Source organism: Lepisma saccharinum, chromosome 2 (genome assembly GCF_977018435.1).
Source record: "Lepisma saccharinum chromosome 2, izLepSacc3.1, whole genome shotgun sequence".
NCBI classification, from domain to species: Eukaryota; Metazoa; Arthropoda; class Insecta; order Zygentoma; family Lepismatidae; genus Lepisma; species Lepisma saccharinum.
In genome coordinates, this window is record NC_139230.1 from 27,137,927 (window position 1) to 27,153,463 (window position 15,537).

General features: G+C 38.3%; 1 protein-coding gene across 2 annotated transcripts in view; it reads right to left on the minus strand.

Moving 5' to 3' along the window:
• Positions 1 to 15,537, minus strand: part of LOC145983967 (tyrosine-protein kinase transmembrane receptor Ror2-like) — a 607,910-nt gene that overhangs the window by 162,542 nt on the left and 429,831 nt on the right. The gene's annotated exons all lie outside the window — the stretch shown is intronic.

A 15,537-nucleotide genomic window follows, 5' to 3' on the forward strand; every position in this document is an offset into this window, starting at 1 on the left:
ACCTTTCCCCACAAAGAATGCGGGATTATGACAATAATGGCAGATATTCCCATCCCAGGCAGAGTGCTGCTGGAAAGCTAGAGCCTAGTTGAAAGTGATTTTTTGGGGTATATTGTATATTTATCGACCATGAAGATTTCTGGTTAAAACAGAAATTACATTTTTGGGAGGGTACTGGTTCGAAACAATAGAAACGCTGCATCAAGCAGATTGAATACATTGACGCAATGTGATGTATTTTTATTTTATTCTGAGTTAATTTTGTATCTAGATGCAAACCTGTTTTTGTGTTTCATGTTATGCATCGTCTAGAATCTAGATCTAGTAGGTCTTGCACGGACAGGTAGCCAAACAACGTTGGATCTTACGCGGGTGGTGCTGGACCGGGGATATGTTGCTATGCAAAGAACATTGTGTGTGTGGGCAAACAGAGTTGAACTTGTGCAGGGCCGGTGGCTAGTTCAGCTGCTGGTGATCTTAAAAGCGGATAACAAACACGAATTATACAATAACTATAGAACGAGAAGAGAGTAAAATTCCCTACGGGGTTTTGAAACGAGATCCAACGTTTGGAAACCATTTACCACGAAGAAATACGGTCGACTCATGCCATTGTCTTTAATTTGATTTGATTTTTGCTATTTAACGTCGCTTTTCTGCCACTTTTGGCTAATAGCGACGATGAGGATGAATGATGATGATATGATGAAAAAGGACACTCACAAAGAACATCCATGACAAGACAGGGATTCGAATCAGGGATCCCTGACGTCGGAGCACGCTGTATATTCTTTTTCATGTTGATCATTTCTCTAGATGGTTTAACTGCAATGGTTGATGCTAAGGTTAACGTCGTAACTCGACAGTATTCCGATTCTTTAAGGTACAAGGCAAAATTGCTACGTAGCTATTCACCATCGAGCCAGCTGTTGGACATATTCTTCAGGATGACAAAAGAAGTGGTAGATTTCGGAACCGCACAAAGGCACCGATATCAAATCTACAAGATTATGTGAGCGTGCGATGCCTGATGTATCTATGCAACCTGAGGAATTCCCGTGAGAATGTCGCACGAAACTGAAATATTTCCTATGTTGATAGAACGATACATGGTACGGTGTCGTACTGGTCGTTCCAACTTCCATGTTCTACGTTCGAGAAAATCTGAGGTATTTTTGTATTTTCTTACCGTCGCACATGTGTTTTCTTTTCTTGCCTATCTTCGTTGTCGATCTTCTGTATTTTTTCTCGGAAATTGATCCCATGGGATTTTCTGCTCGATTCTCGCGAGGGATAGGATGAACTGAATGTGCTTGCCCTTATCTTCACTTCTTTCTGCCATTTTAGTGTCACTGACAGAAGTGCAACTATCACACCATAGTGTAACTTCATGGACCATCATTGGATATATAATTATCACTACGTCGTAAATTTCTTCAGCATCTTGCTTGTCCTTGCTAGTAGAAATTCTGAGATTGGAACTAAGTTTCTGCAACACTTTCTCCCTAATAGCATTGTGCAGGTTGCCTATGTGTCAGGCATGGCTCAAATGTGACCTTTGAGATCGGTTCTCCCTGCTTCCATGCAGTTTCGAAATCTGCGCAGTTTCTGTTGCTCCATTATCCTGAAGAGTATGCTCAATTCTAGGTATCAAGTTCGCAGCCTTCCCTTCTTAGTAACTATATATTTCTTGCTATGTTTTCACCGTCGTTACTTTTGGAACACGCCCTTAATTATCCTTTCGGTATCCATGGTGTAGTGTTACGTTCTGATAAGACAGAGATTTGAGTGGCGGGAATGTATGAATCAATCTTTGTGCTAGTCATTTCTTTCACCAGTTCATCTAAAAGCTTGATGGTCGAACAGGTTGAGTATTCTACTCACGACCTCATCATCGAAGAATCTAGGTTGAGTTAGAATCTATTTCATCTAATCATCACTCATCTTTCTCGTAGCGATTAATCCAAAAGGCAGGAACAACGCTGGAAACTGATTGATTGATTTGATTGATTTTGTATCGCTTTTCTGCCACTTTTGTCTAATTGCAATGATGACGATAAGTGATGTTTATGATGAAATTGATGAAGGAACTTCACAAAGAACACCCATTCCAAAGCCGAAATTCGAACCAGAGACCCTTGGCGTCGTAGCGCGTTCTGCTAACCACTGCGCCACGGGAGTCGGCGCTATTGGAATAACCACACAACGCAATACAATTCATCAAGCATCCTGGTCGTCGTAATTAACCTAAAGATGCAGAAATTAAACAGAAAATAACGAAACATTATTGTCCACCGCTTACAATACATACTGTACACAAATGCAATGCTCACGTGCTCGAATCTACACTGTCGACAATTATGTGCACAGAAACACATTTCTGCTCTTCTCTACGGCAAAATTGAAAACTCCAGCAACATTGTCATGGTCCGCATGCGAAATCTCGTCCGGGAGGAGGAAGAAGAGGGGACAAAATAGCAAAACAAATGGATGCTGACCGCGTTCAAAATCACATTGGACAATCGAGCGAGAATAGATACTTCGGCGGATGTTGAAAGTGATTTTTGTTCCTCTTAACATTCACTTCTCCTCCCCTCCTTTTTTTCTATCCATTTGCAAAACCGCCGGAGAGACCAATCTCTCCCGAAACCCGCAGGAGCTGAAAATGCCACTCTTAGTTCATCTGCTATGGACTCTTCTCACCGAGGTGCCAATCAAGCGCCAAACGTTGAGCTAGTTGTGGACAAACCAACCCAACTGTCAGCCGGAATGCGCTGGATTCTCCGCGTTCCCCCGAAGGCATCCCTCAACTTTGGAGGATGGTGCCATTTCGCACTCGACGGAAAACCGAATTGCGTTTGCCAACGAGAACTTCGGGACGTGCGGAATTTATATTATATACATAAGGACGCACGCAGACATAGACGCTGCACTTCATTTGCTGTGTTCGATTCGCGGATGGCTAATCAACGCTATCTCATTCCAGGTTATTAAGCTTTGGAAGAGTCAAATTAATCTTTGCAGCTAGAGAGGGTAAGCCAATGCCGGGAAGAGAGGAAACGGTAATTTAGCTCGGTTTGAAGCGTAGTAAAAGTTACTGGACATGAATAAAATGCAAAAAGAACACATATGCATTCAAATTTTGCCACTTTCGTCTCGTTTGGTCACTTTTAGCTAATAGCGATGATGAAGATAAATGAAACACCCACGCCCGGGTCGGACTCGCACCCTAACGTTCGGTAGAGAGTGAACCACTGAACGTGCTACCGAAGATGTGATTAGAAAAAAACATACAAATTTATAGAAATAAACTTTTTCAGCAGAGCTACTGGATACCCTTGTCGAATTTCGACTCCGTGAATTACTTATATTTTATTTTGCTATTTTCGTGTATATGATTTCACTCTCCAAAGACATATAAACAGAAGATTTTAAGGGTCCCAAATCCGATATCATACTTAATATTTTTTCACTGTGTTTCACTTTAATATGATAAAAGTATGCACCAGCGAAACAGAAAGTAAAATTCGTGTCTGACAAATTTACAATTTATGATGGGTTAAAACAAGGAGATGCATTATCTCCATTGATCTTTAATTTTGCCTTAGAATATGCTGTTAGGAAGGTAAAATAATCTAACGAAGGACTAAAATTAAACGGTGTCACTCAGCTGTTAGCATATGCAGATGATGTAGACTTACTGGGGGATGACGTAAATGCAATTAAGAATAATGCTAAAATATTTTTCAAAGGAGCTAAAGAGATAGGTTGGAAGTTAGCAAAGATAAAACTAAATATATGCTTACAGGCCGAAACCAAGTGTTAGGTAATAATCAAAATCTAATTACTGATAACAATTCGTTTGAACCAGTTTCCAAATTCAAGTACTTAGGAGTAATACTAACAAATGAAAATGATATTAAAGAGGAAATAAAAAGCAGGCTTAATTCAGGAAATGCATGTTTCTTTTTTCTTCATAAGCTTTTGTCTTCTTGTTTAATATCTAACAAACTAAAAGTTAAAATATACAAAACACTAATTTTGCCTGTAGTATTATATGGATGTGAAACTTGGTCCCTTACATTGAAAGAGGAACATAAATTGAGAGTATTTGAAAATAAGATCCTTAGGAAAATATTTGGACCTAAAAGGGATGAGGAGACAGGTGAGTGGAGAAGGTTACATAATTTAGAACTACATAATTTGTATTCATCTCCAGATATTATTAGAATGATTAAATCAAGAAGACTTAGGTGGGTAGGCCATGTCGCACGAATGGGAGAGGAAAGAAGAGTTTACAGTATTCTTGTTAGGAAACCTGATGGTAAGAGGCCAGTCGGAAGGCCAAGACGAAGATGGAGAGATAACGTTGAGATGGACCTAAAGGAAATCGGTAGAGATTGAAAAGAGTACACAGATCTTGCTTAGGATAAGGACAGATGGAAGGCTTGTGTTGCTGCAGCCATGAACCTTCGAGTTTAAGAAGGCTAGAGAGTTAGTTAGTTTACTTAGAGTTTCACTTCGAAACAGTAATACAGAGAACTTAAGGCGACACTTGATATTTCCCAATTGAAGAGTGATACATTTGGTTCTCAAAGCAAGAAGTGATTACACTTAACATGCAACAGAATGTATGTATATACAGCATTAGCATGTCATTAAATTATGTATTTGGATTCACAAGAATGTTTTGAGTAAAATATTCCTTGCTCCAGGTAATTTACTAGTAACATTACGCGTAATTACCCGTTCAACCATAGTTACAATAACAGCTGAAACATAAATCTTGCTATGATGTTTTACCCACGTCTATTCCATTAGTTCACCATCGTCGCGATTAACTTTGAAAGGTATAAAGTGACGTAAATTAAAATAATATAAAGGAGCAAAAACAAGTTTGAGGTTAATTATTTCTTCCGTCCTACTTTGTCAGTATGAATATTAGTAAGTTCATGTGGGCATCCAATATTAATTATTCAAATACATCAAAATGTTAAAAGGACTTAGCCTTTTCGAATGTAGAAATATTTGCTTATATTCATATTTATAACGTCATTAATTCAAAAACAGAGAGACCGACGAAGAAACCCTCAGAAGGAATTTCATTTCTTGTAGTACTTGAATATATAGCTCTTCTTCACCGTTTCGGCTTGCAATTACTTAATTCCCTTTCTTTAATTTACGTTTCTCTTTATGCACTCCTGTCCCACCCTCCCCTCTCTCTACTTTCGTATGCCTTTTTCAAATGAGGGAGAGTAGAACGAGAAAAGAAAGGGCCGTTATTGATTCCAGTGACCGAAAAAGCCAATTTAGCAAACCGCATTGACAAATAGCAATGTTCCTCGAGAATTCCCTCTTTCCCATTTGAGAGAAAATAAAATCCGTATGTCTAAGTGCAGAAGTTTTCAATAGGAACTACGAAAACAATGTTGGGCACGCAGATGGAAGTACTCGTTGAGTTCTTTAGTAATGGATTGGTCTTAAAAGCCTCCAATTCTGATTTGCCGCAGTTTCTTTATCCTCCACCAATTCTTTCCATACTTATTTTTCTCCATCCCTTTGTGTTATGTGCAGGTCGGGCAAGAACTTCTATTTTAAGACTTCTGAGTGAAAAGCTCCTAATTCCACCCATTTCTTCACGCGAAGTAATTAATCTACGCTGTGATAGAAAATAACCTCTTTTTTAAAAAAAATTTCAACAGTGATTATTACGGCTGAATACAAACCGGGAGGGAGAGAAAAACACCGTGAACTTATTTAAGTGATGTCAAACGCAGAAGCTTGTACTCTTTCCCCTAATTTCATTCTTTTCTTAAGTGGAGAAAGACGACAAGTGAATAATATTCATGAGCTTCGTAGCTGCTAAGACCTTTCTGTGGAAACGTAATGGTGGAGACGAGGTAACGGCATCGGGTCTGCGCAATTAAACAGTAACATCTAGAAGTTGAGAGGAAAATAACTTCTTTTCAGGAAATAACTGAAACTGTCAACATCAAAAGGTTCATTTTAACATTAATTCATTTCACTTGACGCTTGGCTATTGCCCAATAATTTTCTGTTGCCCCCTCTCCTCCCTGGTGACCTGACTCGAAGTTCACCAACCGGAACGTTTAATTAATTACGGGGCAATTTGTTTTCGATTGTCGGCACAACACCTATTGCAATAAATCAACTATTAATTTCATCTTCAGCTCCACTCGATCCTTTTTTTTTATTTTGGTGGGAGCGGGTACGATGTAGCATTCTGATATTTAATTAATTCAATTATGCTTGTATACCTCGAATTGAAAGGCAATGAACACCACGATAGCGCAAACAAATAATTGCAATGTACAAATTTCGTTAAGAAACTGAAAAATCGCCAGGTGTGTAAAATCAGTTACCTCGTAATGTTCAAAAAATCAATTTACAGTTACTGAAAGTGGTGGTGGAGCTATAAAACTTGGGAATCACAAAATAGGTTTGCCGTCGCCTTCGAGTGACGCTACATTTCACAAAAATTTGTTTGATGCCACAAATATTTGTTCCGTATCGGATATCAATAAAGTATACCGACTTAATTTCACGGTCACTAAATGAAAATATAAAACCAAGAAACGCATTTATGCAAAGATTACAGTAATAACGTTTATATTTATTTAAAAATCATTTATATTACGTATCTTTATGGGAACAGAAAGTCAAAACAAATGGAGACGATTCTATTCCAACTGGTAGTGGTCGAAAATGATTGAACAGAAAACAAACAAAGTTTAAATTACTTTTAATTAAAGTACACAGCACGAAACTGTCCTATATAGTATTACTAAAAATATGTATTAAATATTGTATATATACACATGAATAAATATTATATATATATATATATATATATATATATATATATATATATATATACACAAGAAAACCATAATGTATGAACGACACAAACAACAAAAGTCCCCGTACGCAACTAATGGAGAACCACATCAATTATGGCTGATATCCAGAATGTGTGAACTGTAACTACACGCTTCCTATGTGTACTTCATGGTACTATTCAATGCACAGAAGACAACTTTACTCTGTAGTGCAGTTCTGATAAGGTATTTGTATAGCATTAACTATTTTAACATATCATCTCGAATATACTCAATACTTTTTACTTTTGTCAGGAATTACCTCTTGTTAAAATATCTGTGGAAGGGAAAATAATGGACGATGAATTTATTTTGTTCACAAGCAATATCTGTAGTATTCTACGATGTAGTTAAGCAACTCAAAAGTAGACAAAAGCATAATTCAGTTTCTACACGAAGTAAACTTTTTCCATGTGCTGTTTGATGATCCTACTTACTTATTACTAACCGGAAAATATTTTTTGAATTATGATTCTTAAATATTTTACTGGTTATACAAGACCACTCATTAACAGCTTTGTATATTTCAGTTTAATTTTTTGCCTTAAGTCCAATTTATGCACAGATAGAGCATAATCGGAATTGGGCCTACAGTTTAAAGTGGAAAAAGCATTGCTCCGTGCCATGATTGCATCTAGGGGTGTGGAGGCAAAGTTTGAACTCGGCCATACTAGAGATGGCGCGATAAGCATCACGCTCCGGCCGTCTTTACCCTCTCCTCACCGCTGCAGGGTTGTCTCCATGGTGGACGGAGACAGAGCTGATTCATTGCAGGGGCATTGTTGGGAAAAACCCTACTTTTGATTACCCAGGTCCGGAACTGAAGCTGACACTCCCCTGTGCCAATCAGACGCTCTAGCGACTTGTTCATGCACTCGATTTGTGTGATTTTTGTTATTTAGTGTCGCTTATCTGCCACTTCTGGCTAATCACAACGAAGAGGATGAGTGATGACATGATGAAATTAATGGAGACACACTCACATAGAGCACCCATGCCCAGGCCGGGATTCGAACCGGGATCCCTGTGCTAACCACCCCACCACGGAGGTGGGAACATGCACTCGATGGGATCTCCAATCCAAACTCGCGCGTTTGAAAAAAAATGTCAACGAAATAACGCACACCATCACACCGTGCCGTCAAAATATTCAAAAGACCCAAAAATTTGATTTTCATCCGAGCGCAGCAAGTCATCTCTTCTCTGCCGACATGGAAAGGTGACATGATGGTCTCACGATATTTCAATTGACACGTACGGCTTTTGGCAATGGTCGCAGAAATCAGCTTCTAGTCTACCTCGACTTCAAGATGACTTCTCGCGTAATCCCACAATTTCACGGCGTACTTTCGGGGAAGCCGAATTCATTTTTATCTGGACTCTCTTTCAAGTCTCTCACCATGCCCGACATTTCTCAGAGCAAATCCGTAATCAATTTCCAATCCAGTCGGCACACTTTCGGGAATGGGAAGAAGAAAAAAGTAGTGAAAAGCGCGAAATGAAGACGAAAAAAATCAAACAAAAACACTACATTGCCGGAATTAGATTGCTCTGGAGAAACGCACTGCCTTGAGTTTAGATAAGAAATGTAAGTATTTAAGATTTAAGAGAGAAACAGGTACAGCATTAAAGTGTAATGTTTTAATTTTTGTCGAATCATGCAGGTAAAATACTTAAGACTTTTCAGATTAGCCACCGACAAAAACTTATTCATATGGATGGATTGCCCATAGGTATCGAACATCTTCTATACCAGTGACGTATTCTGACAATTTGTCGTGGTTTACCGCAACAATTTTTATGTATTGTATGCATTTATTATATATTAATTTGATATAATATAAATAAAACATCAAAGCAGGCATGCAAGTAAAACAAAGACAGAAGTCCTACAACTTATAATTTTGGGGCAATATATGAAAAAAAGTTGACCGGATAACGTGGGAGAATACGGCACTGTCCTATACAATACATTAAATTTTCAGTTCAGAAGAATTTAAAAGTCTTTATTTAAGCAGACATGTTTCTATTTCAAGGGCGGATCTTACGACCAATCTCGCTGTCGTTGAAAACCGCACATATGCAAGCTGCCCAAGCTGTGGCGTCTGATCCTGCAGCAAAGACAATCACCTGTAGTGCTTTGTGTTGCTCTGTGTACCGAGTACCGTTATGCAGCCTCAACTTTATCATAGATAATGGAGATTGATTACTCATAGACTTTAATAGCTTTCTGTACTTATACTGGTAATGGGTACTACAAATCAACGGGAAATCTTTAGTCTATATAATCACTGTGGATGTAAGTGGTGACGCACCCCAAAATTATAATTTCAATCATATAATAATAAAGTGAAATTATGAAACGATACACTTACTATGTCTGTATATTACTGAATATTAATAAAACATTTCTCCTTACATGTAGTGAATTTATTAATCTGCATATATCAACCATCAGCGGATATTCAGAAAACATTCATATAAAAAGAGATACATGGGCCAATGTTGTGGCAAATCAGTGTAAAAGAAAATGAAATTACGATGTCTGCGTGTGTATTGCAGAAGTATGTTCTTTCGAAATATTGAAAGCGTGTTTCCTTTACGATGGCATGCTTGTTTGACTTTATTACAGCAAAGAGCGAACGATGATTATGTTCGCGTTAGCTATGGGAGATCTTGTTCTAAGGTTTACAAAATACTGTTTGTATACAACCGTAACAAATTAGGTTACGTAGAGTCCCCATTATTCGTCCTGAATAGCGATTTATTTAAGGTAATACACCATATACACTGGACCTCCCCGATAGTTGTGGCCTTTTAACCAAGGGGTCCCAGGTTCTATCCACGGTGGAGCCACATTGCACAGTAGTTCGGATCAAATTTTAACTGTGGGTCCAGCCCCGATTTGCTTATCTGAGCGCAAATCGAACTTAAAAACAAGCTTTTGACCTTACTTATAATAATTTATTTCTACGACCAAAGCAGCCTAATTCCAGAGAAATTTACTCCGAAAGTAAGGCATTTTCTGAAAACAGCATGAGATGAAGAATTTGTAAAATAAATTCATCGTCCATTATTTTCCCTTCCACAGATATTTTAACAAGAGGTAATTCCTGACAAAACTAAAAAGTATCCGAAATATTATTTCCGTCTACCGGCACCTGCTGCAGATATTTTATGAATATCAAATCCTCAAACCAAAATCTTAGCTCGGAGAAATATGATATTGGCTCACGATGTGGGAATTGGATAGTGCTGAATTCGAGAGCGGGGGATAGTTGACGATGTGGAAAAAATATACAAGGAAGTGGGAAGACCTGTAAATCTCAAGACCAGAGTAGTGATTGCTCCACACAATTTTTTTCATGCGTTTTCGGATACATTCGACGATCTAGAACCCCTCTGAGCATAAAACGTGCATAATGAAGAATGTGCCTCCATATAAAGGCGGGGGGAAAAGATTTAAATTTTCAGGGGGAAAAGAGAAGATATGGTATTCCAGAAAATATTTTTTCTCGATACGACTATTTCTTTAAGAATGCTGCACACGATACATACGCTGTGCACTACGATTTGGCACACAGGCGATGTACAATTATGGACACTTCTGGGTTGTAACACTCCCATTAATGTTCAATGGAATCGTTACAACCAAGAAGTGTCCATGACTGTATCATGTAGAAATTTCAGGCTATCACGACTGGAACTGAGGTCTGCCGTGCCATTGCTATACCAACTTTATTATTATTATTATTATTATTATAAAGATATGCTCGTAAGCGGTAGTATCCCCCGTTATTCGCTTTCTTCTCAGTTTCCACATGTATAATTTTTACTACAGTTTTTCTCATTGGAACAAACACAAACATCCATGTCCTAACCGGGATTCAAACCCATGACCTCTGGTTTTGAAGTACGCCGGGATGACCACTTCGCCACGGAGGCTGGCGTAACTGAGCTACCGAGTCGGCCCTTCTTTTGCTTGACTTTTTGCCATCCCTATTTTACCTGTGTGGTAGAGCAATAGCACGGTACATAAGAGACCCGGGTTCGATTCCTGACCGAGCCTGCATTTTCGCTGAATTTGCTACATACGCTGTGCAGTCATAGGTTGGGAGTTACGGCATAACGAAGTAAGGACAAGCAAGTTTGGAATATTTCACCAAACAAACTTCAAATAAGGCAACCCAAATTACACGACAGATTGGAGCAGGCCATACAAGGATTTTTGCTGTGTTTAAAGAGTTGCCCTAAGATATGTTTTGCGTTTGCTTTCGTCCACATCAAATTATGAAACAACCAAAATGAACATAAATCATATTCCAAGTAATTTGGGTTCCTTGTCTGCCACGATTAGATAGCAGATTCACTTTTCTTTTTGAACTCAGTCTACCTTACTACTACTATTGTTATTAATTTTTATAATACATTTCCTTCATTTTACTTCGCTTTTTGTGCCACTTTTGGCCAATTTGCGAAGATGGGGATGAGAGATGATATAATGAAATTGATAAATGGACACTCACAAACATCCATGAATAGTCCGGGATTCGAACCCGGGACCCCTGGCGTCGTAGCGCGATCATTTGAATACCATTTATCTGAGCATAAAGGGAGGGGTTTGGAACATACTGATTACTACCGCTAAAATAATACGATATAAAAACTTCAATGCACCTAGCGTTCAGTGTATAATGTTTTGGTTTTGAGTTGGTGTTTTAAGTCCACTTTATGCACAGTAAGGCTAATCGGGACTGGACCTACGGTTTAAAGTGGGATCCGAACCACTGTGCCACGTGCCTCCACCGGGTACTGAACCCGAGACCCCTTGATTACAAGGCGACGACGCTACCACTGCGCCATCGGGGAGGCCCTATAATGTTTTGGATATACAGGTTACTTTGAACGGTGAGGAAAACTAACTCTTCCTGGGCCAAGTTGATTTTCATTGATTTGTTGTTTTAAGTCCACCTTATGCATAGTAAGGCTAGTTGGGAATGGACCTACAGTTTAAAGTGGGATCCGAACCACTATGTGCCTCCACCGGGAAGGGCCTAGTTTGCGAATATGTCGTGACTCATGAGTACGAGATGCAATGATGCAATTATTTTTCACGCTGAGTGTATGTACTCACATGAATTTCATATTTCTTACTTTTATGTCGCTCATGTGCGACTTTCGGATAATCGTAACGATGAGGATGAATGATCAAATGAAACTGATGAAAGAATAATCACAAAGGAACATCCATGCCGAGGCCAGAACTTGAACCCGGAACCTTCGTAGCCGAGATCGTGAGTAGACCAGTCGAGTTGATCATCTACAGAAGGAAAGCAACGACAATGGAATAAAGTTTAATTTAATACTCAACACTTTCTACACTACACTGGGAATGATGCGTGAACTTAATAGGTTTATTAACTATATAATAAAGGACTGATATGTCTAGTTCGGTAGAAGACTGGTTATAATGTGTGTGCGTTTCAAGTTTCCCACAATTCATGCTCGTAACAAATAACAGATAAAAATAAACAAATCGATTCGCTTTTCATGCACATCTCGGCAGTCCATATTTACAAACCCCCTCTCCATTTAGCGCCTTTCAAACGTGTCAGGAACGTTGTTTGTAAAGCATTACCAACCCGACCGACGCTGCGAAAATAATTGTTGTAATAGAGGAAACGGTAGAAATGTGATCAGAAGATAGAATCAGAGATCCCACTCATATTGACAAGTCAAATCCCCCGACTTCTCCAGGTTTTTCAGGCAATTTTAAAAATAAAATTTCAGACAATTCTGTCGTGCTTAAACATGGTAATAAAAATATGTCAAGTGTTAAACTGCACGTGTTATTCAAGAGAATAGACATTGTTCAATATAGTACGTGCACAATATCAAACATTATAAACATTTTATATAGAGTATCTTCCGTCAAGAAGATGGTCCAAAAAATGTAGGATTCATTTTCATTCCAAAATGTGAAACACTTGACTTTTGAAGCCGTTTCCAGGTTTTTCCAAGTTCCACGAGTTTTCTACAATTGTTTCACTTAAGGTTTATTTTCCTGATTTTCCCAGAAAACCAAGTAGAATGGCATTAATTTATAGTTGCAATTTTTTTTAAAACAGTGATGGCGCACTGGGGAGGTCACAAGAAATGTAACAAAGCAAATAATTCAAAAAATAGGGACGATAAAAAAATTAAAGGTGATACATCAACTTTCTTGAACGGCTTCACTTTGGCAGCATGGTACCAAATACATCATGAAATTAATTGTAATCATTATTCTTGTCTTGTTCTAAATTTATGCTCTACGTCTCTCAGTATCAACTTTGAACCTCCAGTGTGCCGATCACTTGTTTTTGGTCTCGAAGTTCTTCAAAGTCTTATTCACATGTGGAGGCTAATTAAGCTTAACTTACAGCAAAAAATTAGTACCTTACTGCCTTCTTGCAGAATAGAACCTGGATCCGTTCATTTTAAGGCAACAGCTTTTACCAATATGCTGTGGAAGCAGCGAGTCCTGGGTCTTGAAAACAGAAATTCAAAAATTAATATTTTCTTCTACAAGAAGTGTTCCTTATCCGTAAATAAGACAGGGAGTGAAATGAATTTTGGATTTGTGACAAATATGAATGCCTTTATCTATAAAACTTACTGAAGTGTCAATCGAGATAAAAGTCGCGATCCTCACATCACCTCGAAATTACTGCTTCATCTTGTTCTCGTGTCGAGATCGAGACAGAATAGATCAAAACAAGCCTCACTCTCGAAAGTTCAGCTGCATAACTCATTTAATTCGAAACTGCTACGTAGAAGAATCGTGCTGTTATGGAATTATTTTCATTTCTGTATTTTGGTTATTGTATGTCGATTTTATAAATATCTACATTAAGAGCGACGATAAAGATGAATTGATGATATGGATGAAGGAAGAAGCACATTGAAAGGTTTCCAAGATTTTAAACTATGATCCCTTACTTTTAAGTGTGCTACGATAGCAACTCCACCATGGAAACTGGTGTTCTGGAATTACTGAAACACTAACCGAAATTCCTACAATTTACGGGCCATAATAGCATACAACATTGAATGCTATATTACCTATAGATTTTAACCATCATTTTAGAGTCAGTTTCAATGATGAATCCACACAAATTTCTCCTGACTGTATACGTACAGTCACCGGCAAAAAATGGAACATTTAGATCCTAAAATACTCGCTTGTGCAATCGAAAATTTGCTACTGAAATCTACTTATCGCAGTAGAGTTAGGCAAGACACATAACGCCTTGCCGGGAAGCAAATATTAAAGGATCTACATGTTCGTCCCATTTTTATTGCCGGTGACTGTACAGGACATCTTTTCTTTCCTTGTCTTCCCCACCACTTTTTTTTATTTTAAGAGACTGAATTTAAGGATTTAGATATCTCGAACATGGTAAGTGTCCGTGGGAAGAAAACAACAGAGGAGAAAGTAGAAGTCGATTTTCCTCCACATGAAAATGGGCATTTGCTAAACTGGCCTCCGTTAACAGACGGGACTCTTTAGGTCAAAATAAGTGCGATTCCATTTGTGAAGAGCTTTTAGGTCTTCTTGATTACACGGCAGTTTCGAATGGGCAGCGAGGCAAGCGGGGAGAGCCGGAGAGAAATAAGAAGTGGATTCCTTCGATCTCTCATTCTTAATTGAATCTGAAGCGAAAACTCGACGGGTGAGGAATCGAACGGTGCGATGTCCGAGCGTTCAAGTACACTTTGATCTCCAGCTGTGATTCAATATAGCCTCGACTCTTCTGACGACTATCAAAAGTTATCTGCGGAGTTGACACTCTGTTTATCTCTCAATTTCCACCTGATTGTTGGCTGCCGACGTATCTCTCTCTGGATGATGGCATTCTCCTCGTTCGAACGACGCTCCCTAAACTCCCACTTTGTTTTCTCTGATCTTCGATCAATTCCAGTACAAAATAGAAGCAATTCTCTTTATTGAAGAGGACATGTCAAAATCAGGTGGCTCGTTGCTGCATCTGACGTAGAAGCAGATACATAGCCATGAAAGTTGTCTTTAAAATATCCCATCCTTCTAAAGTAGCTGAAAGAATTAATGAACTAAGAAGCTAAATTTATTAGTATTTGTTATTTATCGTCGCTTCTGCAACTTTGGATAATCGCGACAACGAAGATGAAATGAAACTGATGACCAGAACCAGACCGGGACTCAAACCTGGGAACTTGGGTGACGTCCACTGCTCTAATACGGAAGTCATATAAAGCATTTATAATGCTAGTTACATAAACAATCAATTACACATTTTCACATATCAAATAAAGATATACTATAATTATGTTAAAAAATGTTGATAAAGAATAAAGGTGCTACATAATTTCAGTAGAATACAATACTTCAAAGGCAATCTATTTATGTAATATTTTCTGTAAGTGTAGATAACCCACATAATCATGCATTTCACACAACATATCATGAACTTGATCAAGCACCACACTGCACCTCCAATTTGGTTTTAAAAAATGGCAGATAGATTGCTTAATAATCTCAAAGAAAGCATTATCAGGTAACTTCTTGTTTGTTTTTCAGATACACTTTCTTATAGTGGCTTAATATATGCAACGCTAC